The 16,874-nt window shown below is 34.3% G+C and overlaps 1 protein-coding gene and 1 non-coding gene across 2 annotated transcripts in view; one reads left to right on the top strand and one right to left on the bottom strand.

Annotated features, from left to right (window-relative positions):
- The window catches only part of MAGI2 (membrane associated guanylate kinase, WW and PDZ domain containing 2), a 1,396,484-nt gene that overhangs the window by 689,462 nt on the left and 690,148 nt on the right, over positions 1 to 16,874 (top strand). The window lies entirely within an intron of this gene.
- Positions 14,169 to 14,270, bottom strand: LOC111722107. The gene has a single exon (XR_002771044.1). It is a non-coding gene; the product is annotated as a U6 spliceosomal RNA (small nuclear RNA).

Genomic DNA, 16,874 nt, shown 5'->3' with positions numbered 1-16,874 from the left:
GTCTGGTAATGAATGTAACCCTTTATTTGTTTTCACTGCCTGCTTTCCCATTCAAAATGATTCTCCGGCTGCATTCCAAAGTGGAGGAACCAAATAGAGATAAAGCTTTTGATGATCAACAGAGTAGACACAGATGGTGTAGGATATAGCAGTGGTTTTCAAAAGCAATTTATACAATTCTGATTCTTTTACTGTCTAATGTCATGTTTACCTGAACTAATTCTTCCTCTTATTATTCATTCTCTATAAATACACTCTGATTTTATTTGTAAGTGCTCCGAAATGTGCTACATAAAAAAAGATTACAACCGCACTTCTGATTCACTTAAAGGAAGTAATTTGTTATGAATTGGGAGACTGGGTTTAAAGAAAAAATGGATGGTAGAACACTGTCAGGAGCTTTTTTAAGATAGAAATTTTTCTCATAGAGAAAAACTGGCTACCTTATGAAAATGTAAGAAACCCTTTATTAAACAGAAAGCTATTTTGCTGAGGGAGCTCAGGTGTAAGTAGAGATTTTGTGGTTGTTTTCAGGGGGAATGTGTAGTTTGGGGTATTCAGAAGCTTCGGTGGGATACATTTTTCTACTAGTCACACAGTGAGGTAGCCAAAGAGAAAGTAAATAAAAGATCTTGTTTTGTTATCTACACATCCTTTAGCACTTCTGCTTCTTACCAGTGTTTAACGCCTCTTTACATTTGCCCAAGTTTCAGCACAGAAACTATAGTAACTGTATGGCAGTACATGTGTTTGTTTTAATGTATTGCTTTAACATCACTCTGCCATAAACTACGGGTAGCCACATTCATGTTACCACTCATTACTGAACTTAGCATGACCCTGTCAGAAATATTTTTACTCTTTCAAAGATATCTGAAGTTCTACTCATTAAAAGTTTCCCTTTTCCAGCGGCACCCATAGCTCAGTGGGTTGGGCGCCAGCCAAGTATACTCAGGCTGGTGGGTGCGAATCCAGCCTGGGCCAGCTAAAATCAACAGTGACAACTGCAACAAAAAAATAGCTGAGTGCTGTGGCAGGCACCTGTAATTCCAGCTACTTGGGAGGCTGAGGCAAGAGAATCGCTTAAGTGATTCTTAAGCTTAAGTATGAGGTTGCTGTGAGCTGTGAAGCCACAGGACTCTACCAAGGGCAACATAGTGAGATTCTTTCTCAAAAAAAAAAAAAGAAAAAAGTTTCCTTTTCCCTTTTCAATTGTAAAGACCTAAAAATAGAAGCAATTACAGACATATCATTAATGAGTAATCAATACAGTCATCCTCTATAAAGCCTACTGATGGATTATGATTCTAGTTATGTCTTTCTTTTTTTTTTTTTGTTTTACCTTTATTAGCGGCTTGGAATAAGGCACTCTGGGCCCTTCAGCGTTTTAAATTTGTGAAATTAGTTTCTATTGAGTACTGATGGTTAGGAATCTATTATCAACAGGTTTTGAATCATTGTAGGAAATCACAATGGGGGAGAAATCCATTTCTCATGGCTTATAATTTACAATGGTACCTGTGGGAATCAAGATCTATATTTAAAAACTTATTTTGAGTGTGCAAACTACTTTTCTGAATAAGAAATACAAACACCTCTAAACAGATAATATTAAGTTATTTTGAATAATACATATTTATAAATTAAACTTCTCTGCTTATTTTGTAATTTGAGTTGGATTTAATTTATTTAAAAGATAATAGTGGAATGCTCAAATGAGAGATTAGGGGCATGTGCCTGGCTTTAAGGTGTGTCATCATATTGACGAATTTATGATGGGCCCTAATTTAGTCCTAAGGTTCAAAAGTTCTAAGTTCTATTTTTATCCATTTAGTCAGAGTAGATTAATTTATGATATACAGGATGGACATAAAGTTAATGTACAATTTAAAATTGTTTTAAATATAGGAAATTGCACACGGACTTTATAGACACCCTGCATAAATCAAACTATCTGTTAATTTCCTCCAAATAGGTCATTGTGATGTAGATTGGAATTCTTGGTTTGTCAAGAACATTACATTTTCCTATAGCAATTCTACATAGCCAATTATAGTCAGATTACCAGGCCAACATATGTTCATGATTAAAAGAGTCCTGTAACTCACATACTTACTGGCATCAGACTAAATAGTGAGAAACATCCATCTAGAATTCTCTATAGACAGAAATCCCTGCTAGATAGAAGCTCCATGAGGACAGGGACCATTGTGGGTCTTACACACTACTGTGTCCTCAGCACCTAGTGTGGCATCTGAAAAGTATTGTTCCTTAAATAAGTAAATGGATGAGACTGCAATACTTAGAATCTGTTGGCCAAGATGCCTTCTCCCTTAATTAACAATACTTGATCGGGCATTGTGAACATGTACTTCTGGGATTCTTTTCTCTATTCTTTCAACACTATGGCAACTGCATCTTGACTGACCTTTTGTTTCATCAGATACACGAATATCTTCCATTTGAATTTGCTCCAGCCTAAGAGCCAATCTAACCCTTGAAGAAATTTGCTGTATCCCTAATCTATTCTTTGTCAGTTCTGTGATCTATCTTAACTTCAAAATTCTTGGGAGTAATGTCATGTTTTTTTTTTTCTTAAATTGTAGCCCAGCAGTTTAGACATTGAGATTAGACCAATGTGCCTTCAAATTCAGATTTCCCTATTATGAATTACATGATCTTGAGCAAGGTACTTTGTTCTTTGAACTTCACTTTACTCATGTATAAAATAAGATCAAGCCCATCATGACACAAGACAAACAGCATAACATGTACTTAGTATCTAACACACTGTAAAGACTTAATGAATCATATATCGTTATTGTTATAGGTGTTGTCCAAGCTCATACCAATGGCTGATAGAAACTTTACATCATCTATAGCACACTCTCATTTCTTACTCCTTTGCAGTAAGCAGAAGCCTAAGAACTAGCTGTACACTATATAAAAAGTACCAGTGGTTAGGACACAAGAAAGGAGAAAAAGATGTCCCTTTTTTTCCAAATGTAAAAGAAGATCAGAGACAGATGGACATAGCAATTTTGGTATCTTTCACTCAGATCATAGGTGTACCAGATAAAGAATGTTAGAGGCTCTAACTCAGCTAAGTGAACAGAATTCCTTGTAGAATTTGTGCTCTACAGGGAGCATTGTATATCTTATTTATTGCTACTGCATGGAGGAATAGCACAGAGCAAAAATAAATTTAAAATGGCTTTTTGATAAACACATGAATATCTACTGACCAAGTTTTAAAATATGGCTGTACATTTTGTATTGATTTTACAACTTAAAATAAACATCCTTTTCCTCTTTCTATGATTAACTTTTCTATTTCTTATTATTACAAAGTGATTCAGGGGTATGAATGTTTTTGGATACAAGGATTGTTTTCGTAACGCTTGAGTCAGGGCTTCGAGTGGGCCCGTCACCCAGATAGTGTTCATTGTACTCATTAGGTAGATTTTTGCCCACTCACTCCTTCCCTCTCAATGTGTGCTTATCTATTAGTTCCAACTGAACAATGAGTACATGTGATGTTTATTTTTCCATTCTTTAAATACTTCACTTAGGATAGTGGTCTCAAGTTCCATCCAAATTGTTGCAAAAAGCATTAATTTACCCTTTTCTAATCCTCCATTGTATGCATATACCACATTTTGTTAATGCACTCAGAATTAATGGACACTTGGTTTGATTCCACATCTATACAATTGTGAATTGTGCTATAATAAACATTCTAGTGCAGGTGTCCTTTTGATAAAATGACTTCTTTTCCTTTGGGCAAGTTCCCAGGAATGGGATTTCTAGATTAAATGGTAAGTCTACTTTTAGTTCTTAGAGGGATCTCCATAATCTCTTCCATATACGTTGTACTAATTTACATCCCAACAACAGCAAATAAGTATTCTTTTCTCTCTCTTTCCATGCTAGCATCTATTGTTTTTGGACATTTGAATAAAAGTCATTCTAACTAGGGTAGAGGTATGTCTCATTGTGGTTTTAATTAGAATTTTCCTGACAATTAGTGATGTTGAGCGTTTTTTTCATATGTTTGTTGTCTCTATCTTATTGTGAAAAGCTTCTGTTCATGTATTTTGCCTACCCGTTAATGGTTTATTTTTTTTGTTTTGTTTTCTTGCTGATTTACTTGAGTTCTTTAGCAGTTCTCATTATTAGACCTTTATCAGATATATAGCCTGCAAATATTTTCTCCCATTCTGTAGGTTGTCTAAATCTGTATCTGGACAGAGCTTCTTAATCACATCCCATTTTTTAAGTTTTGTTGTTGTTGTCATTGCCTTTGAGGTCTTTTAAATAAATTCTTTGCCTAGACTGATATCTAGCAAAATTTTTCCTACATTTTCTTCTAGAATTCTTATGGTTTCATGCCTTACATTTAAGTCTTTTATTCATCTTGAATTGATTTTTATGAGCATTGAGAGCTCTGGATCCTGTTTCATTCTTCTGCATGTGGTTATCCAATTTTCTCAGTACAATTTATTGAACAGGGTTTCCTTTCTCCAGTCTATTTTGTTGTCTGCTTTGTCAAAGATCAGTTGGTTATATGTGGATAGTTTCATGTCTGGTTCTCTGTTCTACCCCCATTGGTCTATGTCTCCATTTTTGTGCAAATAAAATACTGTTTTGGTTACTATAGCATTGTAATATTGTTTGAAGTCTGGTAATGTGGTGCCTCTAGATTTATTGTTTTTGCTTAATATATCTTTGTCTATTTTGGCTCTTTTCTGTTCCAAATGAAACATATAATTATTTTTCCTAGACTTATGAAATATGACATTGGTATGTTTTTTGTTGTTGTTGTTGTTGTTTTAGACAGAGTATCACTATGTTGCCCTTAGTAGAGTGCTGTAGCATTATAGCTCACAGCAACCTCAAACTCTTGGGCTTAAGCAATTCTCTTGCCTCAGCCTCCTATGCACTACAGGTGCCTGCCACAATGCCTGGCTATTTTTTGGTTGTTGTTGTCATTGTTGTTTTGCAGGCCCAGGCTGGGTTTGATCCCACCAGCTCTGGTGTATGTGGCTGGCACCCTAGCCGCTGAGCTACAGGTGCCAAGCCATGACATTGGTATGTTGACGGGGATTGCAATGAATTTGCAAATCACTTTGGGTAGGGTGGACATTTTAACAATGTTGATTCTATCAATCCATGAGCATAATTATGTTTTCTCATTTGTGTATGTTATCTGAAATTTCTGTTTTATAGTTCTCCATAGAAATATTTCCCCTCCTTGGTTAGGTATATTTCTAGGTATTTTATTTTCTTTGTAGCTATTTTGGATATTATTGAGTCTTTGACTTGACTGTCATTTGACTATTACTGCTGTATAGGAATGCTATTGATTTGTGCACATTGTTTTTTGTAACCTGAGCCTTTGATGCATTTATTTATCAATTTTGGGAGTCTCTTTGTATAATCTTTGGGTTTTCTAGATTTAAAATCATATTGTCAACAAACACTGATAGTTTGACTTCTCTTTCCTGATTTTGATACCATTTATTTCTTTCTCATGCCTGACCGCTCTGGCTAGGACTGACTAGTGCTCTGATTTAGGAACTGTGTTAAATACAAGTGGTGACAGTGGGCACCATTGCCACATTCATTTTCTTAGTGTGAATGTTTTCAACTTTTCCCATTCAGTGTGATGTTGGCTCTGAATTTGTAATACCCATACATGGTTTTTATAACCTTGAGATATGTTCCTTCTATGCCTAGATTGTTGAGGTTTTTACCATAAAGAGTGCTGCATTATTTCAAGTGCTTTATCTATATCTATTGAGATGGTCACATGTTCTTTGTTTTTGCTTTACTGTATATGCTGAATCACATTTATTGATTTACATATGTTGAATTAACCTTATATCCCTGGGATGAAGCCCATTTGATTATGGTGGATTATTTTTTTGATGTGCTGTTAAATTTGGTCTGCTAATATTTTATTGAGGGTTTTTGCATCTATGTTCCTAAGGGCTATGATGCAGTTTTCCTTTTTTATTGAGTCCTTCCTAGATTTAGTATCAAAATGATACTGGCTTTGTAGAAGGAATCACTCTCTTTGCCAGTGATAAGGAATAATTTCTGTAGTATGAGTCTTTGTAGGTGTGAAAAAAAAAAATGGGCTCTGATTCCATCTCGTCTGGAGATTTTTGTTGTTGTTGTTATTGCAACATTTTTTAATTTCTGCTTCAATCTCTCTGCTCATTATTGGTCTGTTTAGGAGCTCTATTTTTCCCCAGTTGGGTCTTGGGAGTTTATATGTTTCCAGGAATTTGTCCATTTTCTCTACATTTCTGAAATTATGTGTTTAGAGATTTTCATAGTATTCAAGGATGATATTTTATTTTTCTGTGGTATTAGTTGCAGTATATTTTTCACTTCAGATTGAGTTTATATGCATCCTTTTTATTCTATTCCAGGTTAATCTAGAAAGAGATTTATCAATTTTGTTTATCTGTTCAAATAATCAACTTTTCCTTTTATTTATCCTTTGTTTTATTCTTTTGTTGTTGTTGTTGTTTTCCATTTTGTTTATTCTGCTCTGACCTTAGTTATTTACTGCTGTTGGCCTTGGGTCTGGTTTGCTATTACTTTTCTGGTTCCTCGGGTGTGTCATTAGATTGTTAATATGTTATCTTTCTGTCTTTTTGATGTAAGCAGTTAAAACTATGAGTTTTCCCTTTAGAACTGTTTTTGCTGAATCTCACAGATTATGATAGCTTGTATGTGACCCCTTTGTCATTCAGTTCAAGATTCTATTCTACAGAATTTAACCAAGTATTACCATTCATATTTAAGAAGTGAAAATGAAAATCTCACAATATCCTTCGTATTGTGACTTCCGTATTTTCTACTGGTATTACATCTTAAAATAAGAAGCTGGTTTACTTTTTATTGCTATGTATTTTATAAACTGTGACTTGTGCATTTCTAAGACAATTCCTCATTAATAAAGAAACACACACTTGCCCTGAAAGGTCTTATAGTCACAGAAAACTCTAGTGAATAGGATCATATTACATTTTTTGCAGTACCTTTATGTGTGCTATAGGGTAGTAAAATTCGCTCTCAAGTGTCATAAATTTGCATATTCTGAGGATCAAGTAATGTATGCTTAGGTCACTGCTGCAACACAGGACACAATTCCAGCCCCATTACCAAGCTTACAGCACATGACTCACTTTCTTTCCTGTCTCTCTCTCTTTCATACACATATACATAATACCAGTCAATGTATATCTTGACAAAATAAAATATATCTCTGCTATTCCTTCCATGTTTCTCTCCTTTTGCTTTTTCTCCTCTATTCCCACTGCTTTGTCAAACTTTTATTCCTACCAGATGCCAACAGATGTGAGAACACTAAATTATTTGAGCCAAGTTAAATCAATGTCAGCCTGACAAGGAAAAGGTGATGATACGTAAGCACAGACACACATGGAGACACAATCGACAGTGATCACATGTATTGAGGAGTGTGCTCAAAGGCACTTCATTTGTTTAAGATAATGGAATTATGTTAACATTAACACAAATAATACCACAAAACTTTCAGAATTTAGTAATTATCTAAAAGAGGAGGAAATGAAAACTGAATTTTCAAAGAATTCCTAAAAAGATGTACTTCGTATTACATCATATTGCTACATATTAGATCTTTACATTTTTATTTCTCTCATGACATATAGCAATATTATACAACTGTAGGTTAATTGATATTCATATTTAAGCTGAACTTGCATTTGTACTGCATCAGTTTTGAGTACTGCATTTTAAATTCTTACATTACTTGGGAGAAATATTTCCTTTTATACTACTTAATGTTGAAACCATTTTATACTTTAAAATATGACTTATTTAGTGATGCTAATCCATTATTTTATCCCTACTCTGTCCTTTTCTCTGACTGCAATTTTAGGAAAATGATACCTAGTTGTTTACTAATTTGGGTGATATTTTTATCACACCTCTTATTTTCATTTGAATTATTATCATGTTAAATATAGATGCTATAGGAAAGATTTATGAATGTAACTGCTTCCAATTTATTTAGGTCAAACCAGATGGAGATAAATAAGCAATTCAATGGGGTGGTGCCTGTGGCTCAAAGCAGTAGGGTGCTGGCCCCATATGCCAGAGGGGGTGAGTTCAAATCCAGCCCCAGCCAAAAACTGCAAAAAAAAAAAAAAAAAAAAAGAAAGAAACAATTCAATGTAGCACTTATTGACATAATGACTTCATAATACTTAACAATTTAAATTCATTTCTAACCTTTTGATAGCATTTGGTTTTATAAATACTGAAAAAAAATTAAATGATGACAGAAAATATAAAATAGTACTGTAATTTTTCACTAGTCTTCTTTGTTATTTCTCTGAAAGACTACATATGTTATTGTGGAATCATTCCTAAAATCGAAGATACATTGTGCAATTCATAATTTAAATCTCAATTAGATTATTCTTTGGGAAAGTAATGTTACTATTTTGTGCAATTAATAGTCAATTATTTTATTTATTCCAAGAATCAGCCAAGATGCACCAAAATTAAGTTAATGAGAGAATAAATTGTTTTTTCACCTTAAAAGATATATCCCTTTCCAAATTATCTTCAAATATTTACTTAAATTTAACATTTGTTTTGAGCAGGTGTATTGAAAGCCTGGGATATAACCGTATCAAGACAATGACAGAATCCTATGTAAAGGAAGCTTTTAGTCTAACAGCTATCCAGTAAACTTCACAACGAACTCAGGAGTGAGGTCAGGAGAGTGTCTCGTTTAACTTTTTATTCCCAGACCATGGAATGTCTCGTTTAATTTTTTATTTCCACAGTTCAGCATAGTTCCTAGCTCATGGTTAGTCCTCAATAAACAATTGTGGAATGAATGTTATAAGGGCTATGAGTGGTATTCTTTTTAAAGTACAGTGGAAAGTCTAGAAAGGGAGCAATATAAAAAGCTGTTTTGTTCAGAAGTGAAGGTCAAAATAGTTCTTAGGAATTTTTTTCAGTGCTTAGAAACCTATACCTAAGCATGAACAATGTGACATTAACCCTGAGATATACCAACACCACTCCCAGCTGGTCTGAGGCTAGACTACTTAACCTTAGAATTGCAGCATCTGCACTGGCATAAACTGTGGCTCACAGCAGTTGGCACTTGCCCCATTTTACTTCAGAAAGATGTCACTAGAATTAGCAGGAGAACGACGCTTTAGAGCCCAACTGGGGAGAAACACTCAGAGTGTCAAATAATTTTTCACTTTTCATGTTCAAATAGGTTTCTTGAAATGTGAAATGAAAAAAAAAGAAGAATAAAACATGGCTAATAGGACACCTTTACTGGACTGAAGGGGGATTTCCAAACTATTTTCTTAAATACTTATTGCACCTTAGAACAAATGTATATTTTTAGCTCTACAGATTAAATGCCTTTTATGAAAAAAGGGGGAATTAAACTTCCTGAAAAAAATATTGTACCTAGTTAATAAGTTATGACTTTTTTAGAGTGTTATTTCTTATGCTTTTTAGGGCCCATGTTACTAAATTAAGCTATATGAGTATCCAAAAATTAATGTATGATACACCTAAAAATTGTTCATGATTTGCTGTACAAAACATGTTGTCTGCTAGGAAACATTTTAGAACAATCCCTTGGCACGTCAAAGAAGCATACCTGAGCAAGTGATGACCTTTCCTCTCCAATAGGGGGAATAGAATTAAGCACCAGAAAGGTGAACTCTAAAAACTAAATGAGGGCTCCATTCTTTACTACAAATTTTGAGGTAGTTGGGTTCTGTAGGCTCCTCCATCATTTCCCTACCTCTTCTCATTTTTAATGTGGCTGGGCTCTCAACTTAAAATCTTCCTTCCACTCCTTGCCTTCCTGCCATCTATAATTATGGTAGTATCTTAGGTGATGGCCATCCCTTGCTCTTTCATCTGACTCTCTCATCTAAAACCCTTCAGTAGAGAGTATAATTATTTCTGATTTTGTCTACATAGAATATGGGTAGGGAGATTTAACCACTCTTGTGAACCTATGCCTAGTGGCATGGGGAAAGTGATGCTTCCAGGCAATGTGATATCAGTATCCTCTCTTCCTACAAGTTACAGAGTTATGCTCCTGACTCAACCTCTTCATTCTCAGATGCACTTTCCCTTAGGTATCCTTCTAATTATTGCCTCTCTGCTCGGTTTTCCTTCTTTTCTCCTCTTTTTCCAGGTGCTCCTGCATATTATTCCCTGACCCCTTTTCATCTTCTGTTCTGCCTCCCTCAATCACCTTATCCCCTCCTCTGGGTTCAACTACATTTTCCTGTAATCTGTCCCCCCACATTTTGAAATAAACTTTTACTTGTTCAGGAAATTTTAGAAATATCCCATCACCTATTAAATAGTCAATATTCCTTGGATGGACCCTAATTTCTGACCCTAATCAAATTCCCACCGACCTATAGTCACCTCTTCTTTTACTCCCTAATATTCCTAGAGTCAACCAGTTTAGATCACTAGTTATTTTCTAACTCAATATTCACCTTCTTACTCTTGTGTATTTACTTATTGTTGTACTTCTTAATTGCCCTTCACCCCGTTTCTATATACTCAAATTTTGCCCATTTTTCTAGAAACATCTCAAATACTACACCCTTCATGACGCCGTCATTGCTGCTCCCATCTTGAATTAATCCCTTATCAATGTTTTGCAGTGTGTGGTTAGGAGTTTCACTTTGGGTTCTTATCAAAAATGCAAATCCCTAGGCCTCAGCCCACATCTAAAAGTTTATTAAGGCCTAGGTCTCCTTGAATTTAGTAAGTCCTAAATAAATATCAATGGATTAAAATAAAATGAATGAATGCATTTGATTAGCTACCACCCAATGAGCATTAGAACTTACAAGGCTAACTTATAAATATACACTTGACTAAAGAAAATAACAGCTTGATTATTCTTCAGAACAAAAGGAAAATGTGAGGTAGATTGAAACGCTATTAGGAAATCAATTAAAAGATTAATTATGTATATTTAAGTGTGGCTACTTCCCTCATCACTGCAATGCTCAACAGAAAATTTAATACATGGAGGAAGCTAGGACTTTACTTACGGTTTTCTCTTTGCTTCTTTACTGAGTGCTCTTTGACAATTCTTTCTTGTTTCTGGATCTTTCCTTCCCTTTAATATGATTGGGTTCAACTAGATAAGCCACCTATAAGTAATTCTATGATTTTATTATTCTATGACTAAGCTATGTGACTTAGTCAGGGCTATGACTTCCAACTTTAGACTATTTCTGGTTAGTCCTATTAAACAAAAGTTCCCACATTTAAGTTTCCCTAGGGATTCTCTCAAAGGAGTTCAAAACTCTTAGACAAATTACCTGAGAAACAAATGTATTTAGCTATCCTTAATATCAAGCACATTAACTCAAATCATTTAGCAAAGGTTGTTTTAGGTGTGTATTAATTTAGCCCATGTCTTACTGCCTATAAATACATCAACTCTGAGACTCATGTTTTGCCATTATGGTGTTGTGCCTGAAAATTAAGCCAGAATTCTGGGCTTTCTTGATGATAAGATGTAAGATATAGTATTTCTTTTCTTTTCTTTTCTTTTTTCTTTTTCTTTTTTTTTTTTTTTTTGAGACAGAGTCTCACTATGTCACCCTGAGTAGTCTGCTATAGTGTCACAGCTCGCAGCAACCTCAAACTCTTGAGCTTAATTGATTCTCTTGCCTCAGCCTCCCAAGTACAGGCGGGACTACAGGCACCCACCACAACACCCTTCTGTTTTTTGTTGCAGTTGTCATTGTTGTTTAGCTGTCCTGGGCTGGGTTCAAACCTGCTGGCCTTGGTGTATGTGGCTGGCACCATAACCACTGTGCTACAGGTGCTGAGCCAAGATACAATATTTCTTTGGCTATAGTCTTAAACGAATAACTCCAATGAGAATGAAAATAATGTCTTTGACACAAATTCTTTATTTTGTATCATTTGAACATAAAAAGATGACTGTGATTATACTTTTAAAAATTGCTTGTAAGATTCCTGTCTTTATGTATTAGGTCCATAAAATCTATTTTAAAACATGTTTCCATGAAGAAATATGACAAATAATGGGGTTAAAAGTATTGTGCTATGCCCTTCTGATATCATCGCATCTAAGTATGTTGCCTCTCCACAGTTCAAATTCTAGTTTTACTGGCAAGTAATTAGTTACAATAGTACAACTACATTGTTTTATTTCTGTATCATTGCTACTATTTATTACACAATTTCCTAGATTAAACAATACATTCAAATGACATAATGAATTACATACTTTTAAGAGCAGAATAAGCCCACACCTACCGTGCATCTTACATAGGTACATGTGAAATTTACTAGGTGTAGAATTTAAATGTCTAAACACAATAACTAAGAAAATGCTGTGAAGGCAATGTTAACCAGTTTGATGAAAATATTTCAAATTGTATATAAAACTAGCACATTGAACCCCATGATTGCATTAATGTACATTAATGATTTAATACAAAAAAAAAGAATAGAATAAGCTACATTTGTTAAAGGAACATATGCCACATTTTCACTGGAAACATTAAAGATTCATTCTTCTTAATGACTTATTTAATTACATATGTTATTCCCTGGGCCAAGATTTATTTTATAAATAAAGTTTTCTCCATATTATTTTGTTATTATCTAAAAGTAATTATAGGTCATATTCTGTATTATATTAAAATGCAAACAATCTAGTTTGTTATTTTTTTAATCAGCTAATTGACTTAAATTTTCTAAGTCTGATTTCAGAATTTTACTTTAACGTCTCTCACAGTTTTCTCTTGTTTTGAACAAAAATAAAAATTATCATTTTATCAGTCTGTGTTTATAAGTTGGACTTGCTAAGAAAACTTGTCTAGACAAGTATAATTCTTTAGCCTTGACACACTCAGTACCTTACAACACCTCATAATTTAAGAGCATCTCATCATTTAAGAAGTTGGAAAAATTTGGAATGAATGGAAGACTAAATGAGTTTGATTTCAAGATAAATACAAATTAAAAAATTTCAAAATGTTTCTTTCAAAATCCTACATCCAGCTGTGAGCCACCTCTGTAATAAAGGGATTTTTCCTATACTTTCTGAAAATTAAAATAAAAAGTAAGTAATACGTCAGGTAACCCAAATATGTGGTTAATAAAATATAAAAAAATAAGTAATATGTCAGGTAACCCAAATATATGGTTAATATACACTTTAATGAGGTAACTTGAAGGTACACGTATATTATTGATCTTAAAACAGGCCTATAGGTATTAGGATTATTTGAGATTCTCATGGTACTTTAGTCATGCAAATAGCTAACTAGATATGTGGGTCATTACAAAAGTTTTAAGATACACAAAAATTAAGAAATGTTAAATCTATATGGATGGAAACAAATGAAGCCTTCCTCGCAATACCAATAAACCTAACAAGTTGAATCTTACCTGGGTAAATCAGCAAGGATGCTGTCAACTGTGTTTCCTGGAAATGAAATAATGGGCGGTAACAGTGTTTCAAAACTTTAGTACTGAGGCACTTCATTATTTATCTTAGTGTGTGATTTTTTGCATCACTGCTTAGATGACTTAAAAAATTATATAAGATCTCAATTTATTATCCAGGAGGACCCAGCAGTGAGGAAGATCTATGTGGGGCAGTGGGGACAAGAGCAAAAATGTAGGAGGCCGGGAGGAGAGAGGGTATCTGGTGGGACTTCACCTAATGTGCATAACGCAATGGTACATTTCAGAATATTCATACTAGAGTATAGATGTCTTACCACAACAAATAAGTAAGTGAGGTGATGGTTAGGTTAACAAGTTTGATGTTAGCTTTCCATATCGTATATCAAATCAGCACATTGTACCCCATAAACGCATTAATGTACACAGTTATGATTTAATTTAGAAAAAACAGTAAAAATGTACACAGAGTATATAGATTTCATAGTCTCTTTCTTTGTTAATGTAATATTGATTTAAGTTAATAATATAACTAACTGTTTAATAGAATTAATATCAGACATCAGCTTTTAAATTTGTTTAATTGTTATAGATACATATAGTTATATACATTCAGAATGTCATCTTTTTTTTTTATTTTAAACCATATGGAATGCTTCACAAATATGCATGTCATCCTTGTGCAGGGGCCATGCTAATTTTCTCTGTATCACAGAATGTCATCCTTTTAAACATTTGGTCCAACTCTTTCTTCTAACACATTTTAATCTGAGAAAAATACTTAGGCTCTGTATCCTATTTCATATTTTTGGCCAGTAATATAGTGATTCTCCTTACATACTGTCTTGCATTAAATCACACAATTTTCCCAGAAGGATCAATTTAATGGTCTAATCATCACACTTGCTATTTTTACATCCTTTCTGGAACCACAGGTTAGATCCAAGGGTTGTCTATTTGATCTTTCTTACCTTTGAGAAATAAGTCCACTATTTGGTTTTCTGATGAGGGAAAAGATGATTTTTTTTTCAACTCCTTGGAGTTTGAATTAAATGGCAGTTTTCCCCAGTGTGTGAGTAATTTGGAAACATCTTCTTTTCCCATGACAGTTGTACATTGGTAAACTGCTTTGCATTCAGTGGTGTCCTGCAAGACTAAGAACTGGACTATTTTTATCTTCACTAATTAAATATGAAAGATTATTCTGTTATAAAATGATTATGGTTTTATAAATTATACGTTATGTATCTAAATAAATTACAAAGCTGGTGATTCAAAGGACTGATTCTAGACCCAGACTGCCCAGATTTATTATAAATCCCATTTTCAGTGCTTTCTAGCTATGTCCAGGAGTGAGTTAATTCATTCTGTACCTCAGAGTCCTCATCCATAAAATGGGAACCTTATTCGCTCCAATCTCACAGGTTTCTTATGAGGATTGAGTTAATACACAGGCCATGCTGTGGGATTGGCCACAGGAAATGCCTGGTTTGATATCACCTTTTATAGTTTAATAGCTACAAAAATAGAATCACACTTAACCAGCAGTGACTATTGTATTTTTTCAATTGTTGTTCCTAAATTTATCCTTCTAAAGAAAGTATGGTTTATGATTTTATGTACAGTTAATTTGATACAGTTTGACATAATTATGTAAGAAGACTTTTATCTCCATTTTACATAATCTCATCTAACCATAGTATTAGATGATCTATCGACTCCTGAAAAACTATCGTAGAAATTTAGTCATTTTGTTTATTTTTTAAGGATTATGAGTTTTTGGTTAGTGAAAGATGACTCAGTAGGTTTAACTACTTACAATAACTAAGATTATAACTGATAAATTATGTAAAGTATAAGTGTAGCTGGGGGTGGTGGTTCACCCCTGTAATCCTAGCAGTCTGGGAGGCCAAGGTGGTAGGATTGCCTGAGTTCAGGACTTTGAGGTTGCGGTGAGCCATGATGATGACACTGCTCTATAGCTGGAGTGGAAGCTAGACTGTGTCCCAAAATAAGTAAATAAATAAAGTAAAAGTATAGTACATACATTAAAGTGGAATTGCTTATCATGTTTATTTAGTTTTTTATTTTCAGAAAATAATCATAAACGTCTACCACTTCACAAGTATGGTACAAATTAACTTGTGTTCATAAGAGAGATGTCTTTGGAGAAGGAGTCCTCTGTAATGAAACTATTGATAAAAATGCAGCCAGGTCCCTCGTTTGTCAAACACCTGCTTTGGTGAGACGAATTTAATGCATAGAAAGAGCTCTTGTTTGCAACAACAGAATCCCAAGCGCTTGGTGCAACCTTTGTCTTTGAACATTAAAGTACGAAAGAGGGTTTCATCTTGCTTACTCATCCAAGATTCCGTATGAACAGCACTTCTATATAATTATTCTTAATGTGGTGCCTTCTATCACTCACTCCTTCCTTTCCTTGAGACATACTGATGACAATGTAGCTTTTATAAAGCACATATCTTTTGGAGAACGTGTTTTTACTAGGCTTACCAACATAATGTTTATGGTATTTGAAGCTTAGTTATAGTTGGAGTTTTTCCTAATTTTTTTTCCTTCAATCTTCTTGAAAACAACTTGAGAAGTTTAGGGTTTTTATACTAGAAAAATTATTGACTATTATTTCTTTGGATATACAGGATTTGTCAGATTTCAATTGTTCATTGTCTTAGAATGTGGAACTCATCAAAATAGCACGTCAGACTCGTGAGTTTACACAAAAATCATACCTTTTGCTTTAACATTCTCTTCATCTGTTGACATAGTTGGTGTAGGCAAACTGGCTCTGCAGAATGTTGGAAAGCTGGAGGCAGAGATAGTTTTCGGGTAATCTAGGTGTTCATTCTACCTCCTCCAGAAAGATAGGGATGAGGCATTTCTAATGGAAGGTCTGTTTCCTAATACATGAACACAAACCCTCATTATAATAAGGATTTGTGCTTTTTCAAATGGGCATAAAGTTCAGAGTATCAAAGGACAGTGATGTAGCAATGGTTGAGGTTTCCAGATGTGGTAGGACCCTATTACTCTTGAATAGTGTTACTGACAGCCATGTGCCCCCATTGGGCTCTCGTGTGGACAGAGTGCTAAGTTGGGCTGGGAAACGCTCCTACTTGGTCTGACTAACCAAGCTGGAACCATAATCTAGCCTCAAATTGGTCATATGCCATGATATTTCTTCCTGTCATTCTATAGCGGATCTGAAACAATGGTAGAAGTTTTTGTCATTTTAAGAATAGGCTTGTTTCCTGCTCAGGCATCAAGCCTAGTTGCCATTGCTCTTTGATTTAACAGGCATGAATTAGTGGGTGCTCTAAGAAGAATAG

Source organism: Otolemur garnettii, unplaced genomic scaffold (assembly GCF_000181295.1).
Source record: "Otolemur garnettii isolate 467f Iridium unplaced genomic scaffold, OtoGar3 scaffold00005, whole genome shotgun sequence".
Classification (NCBI taxonomy): domain Eukaryota; kingdom Metazoa; phylum Chordata; class Mammalia; order Primates; family Galagidae; genus Otolemur; species Otolemur garnettii.
Note: the sequence above shows the minus strand (reverse complement) of the source record. Positions and strands in the feature narration are given on the sequence as shown.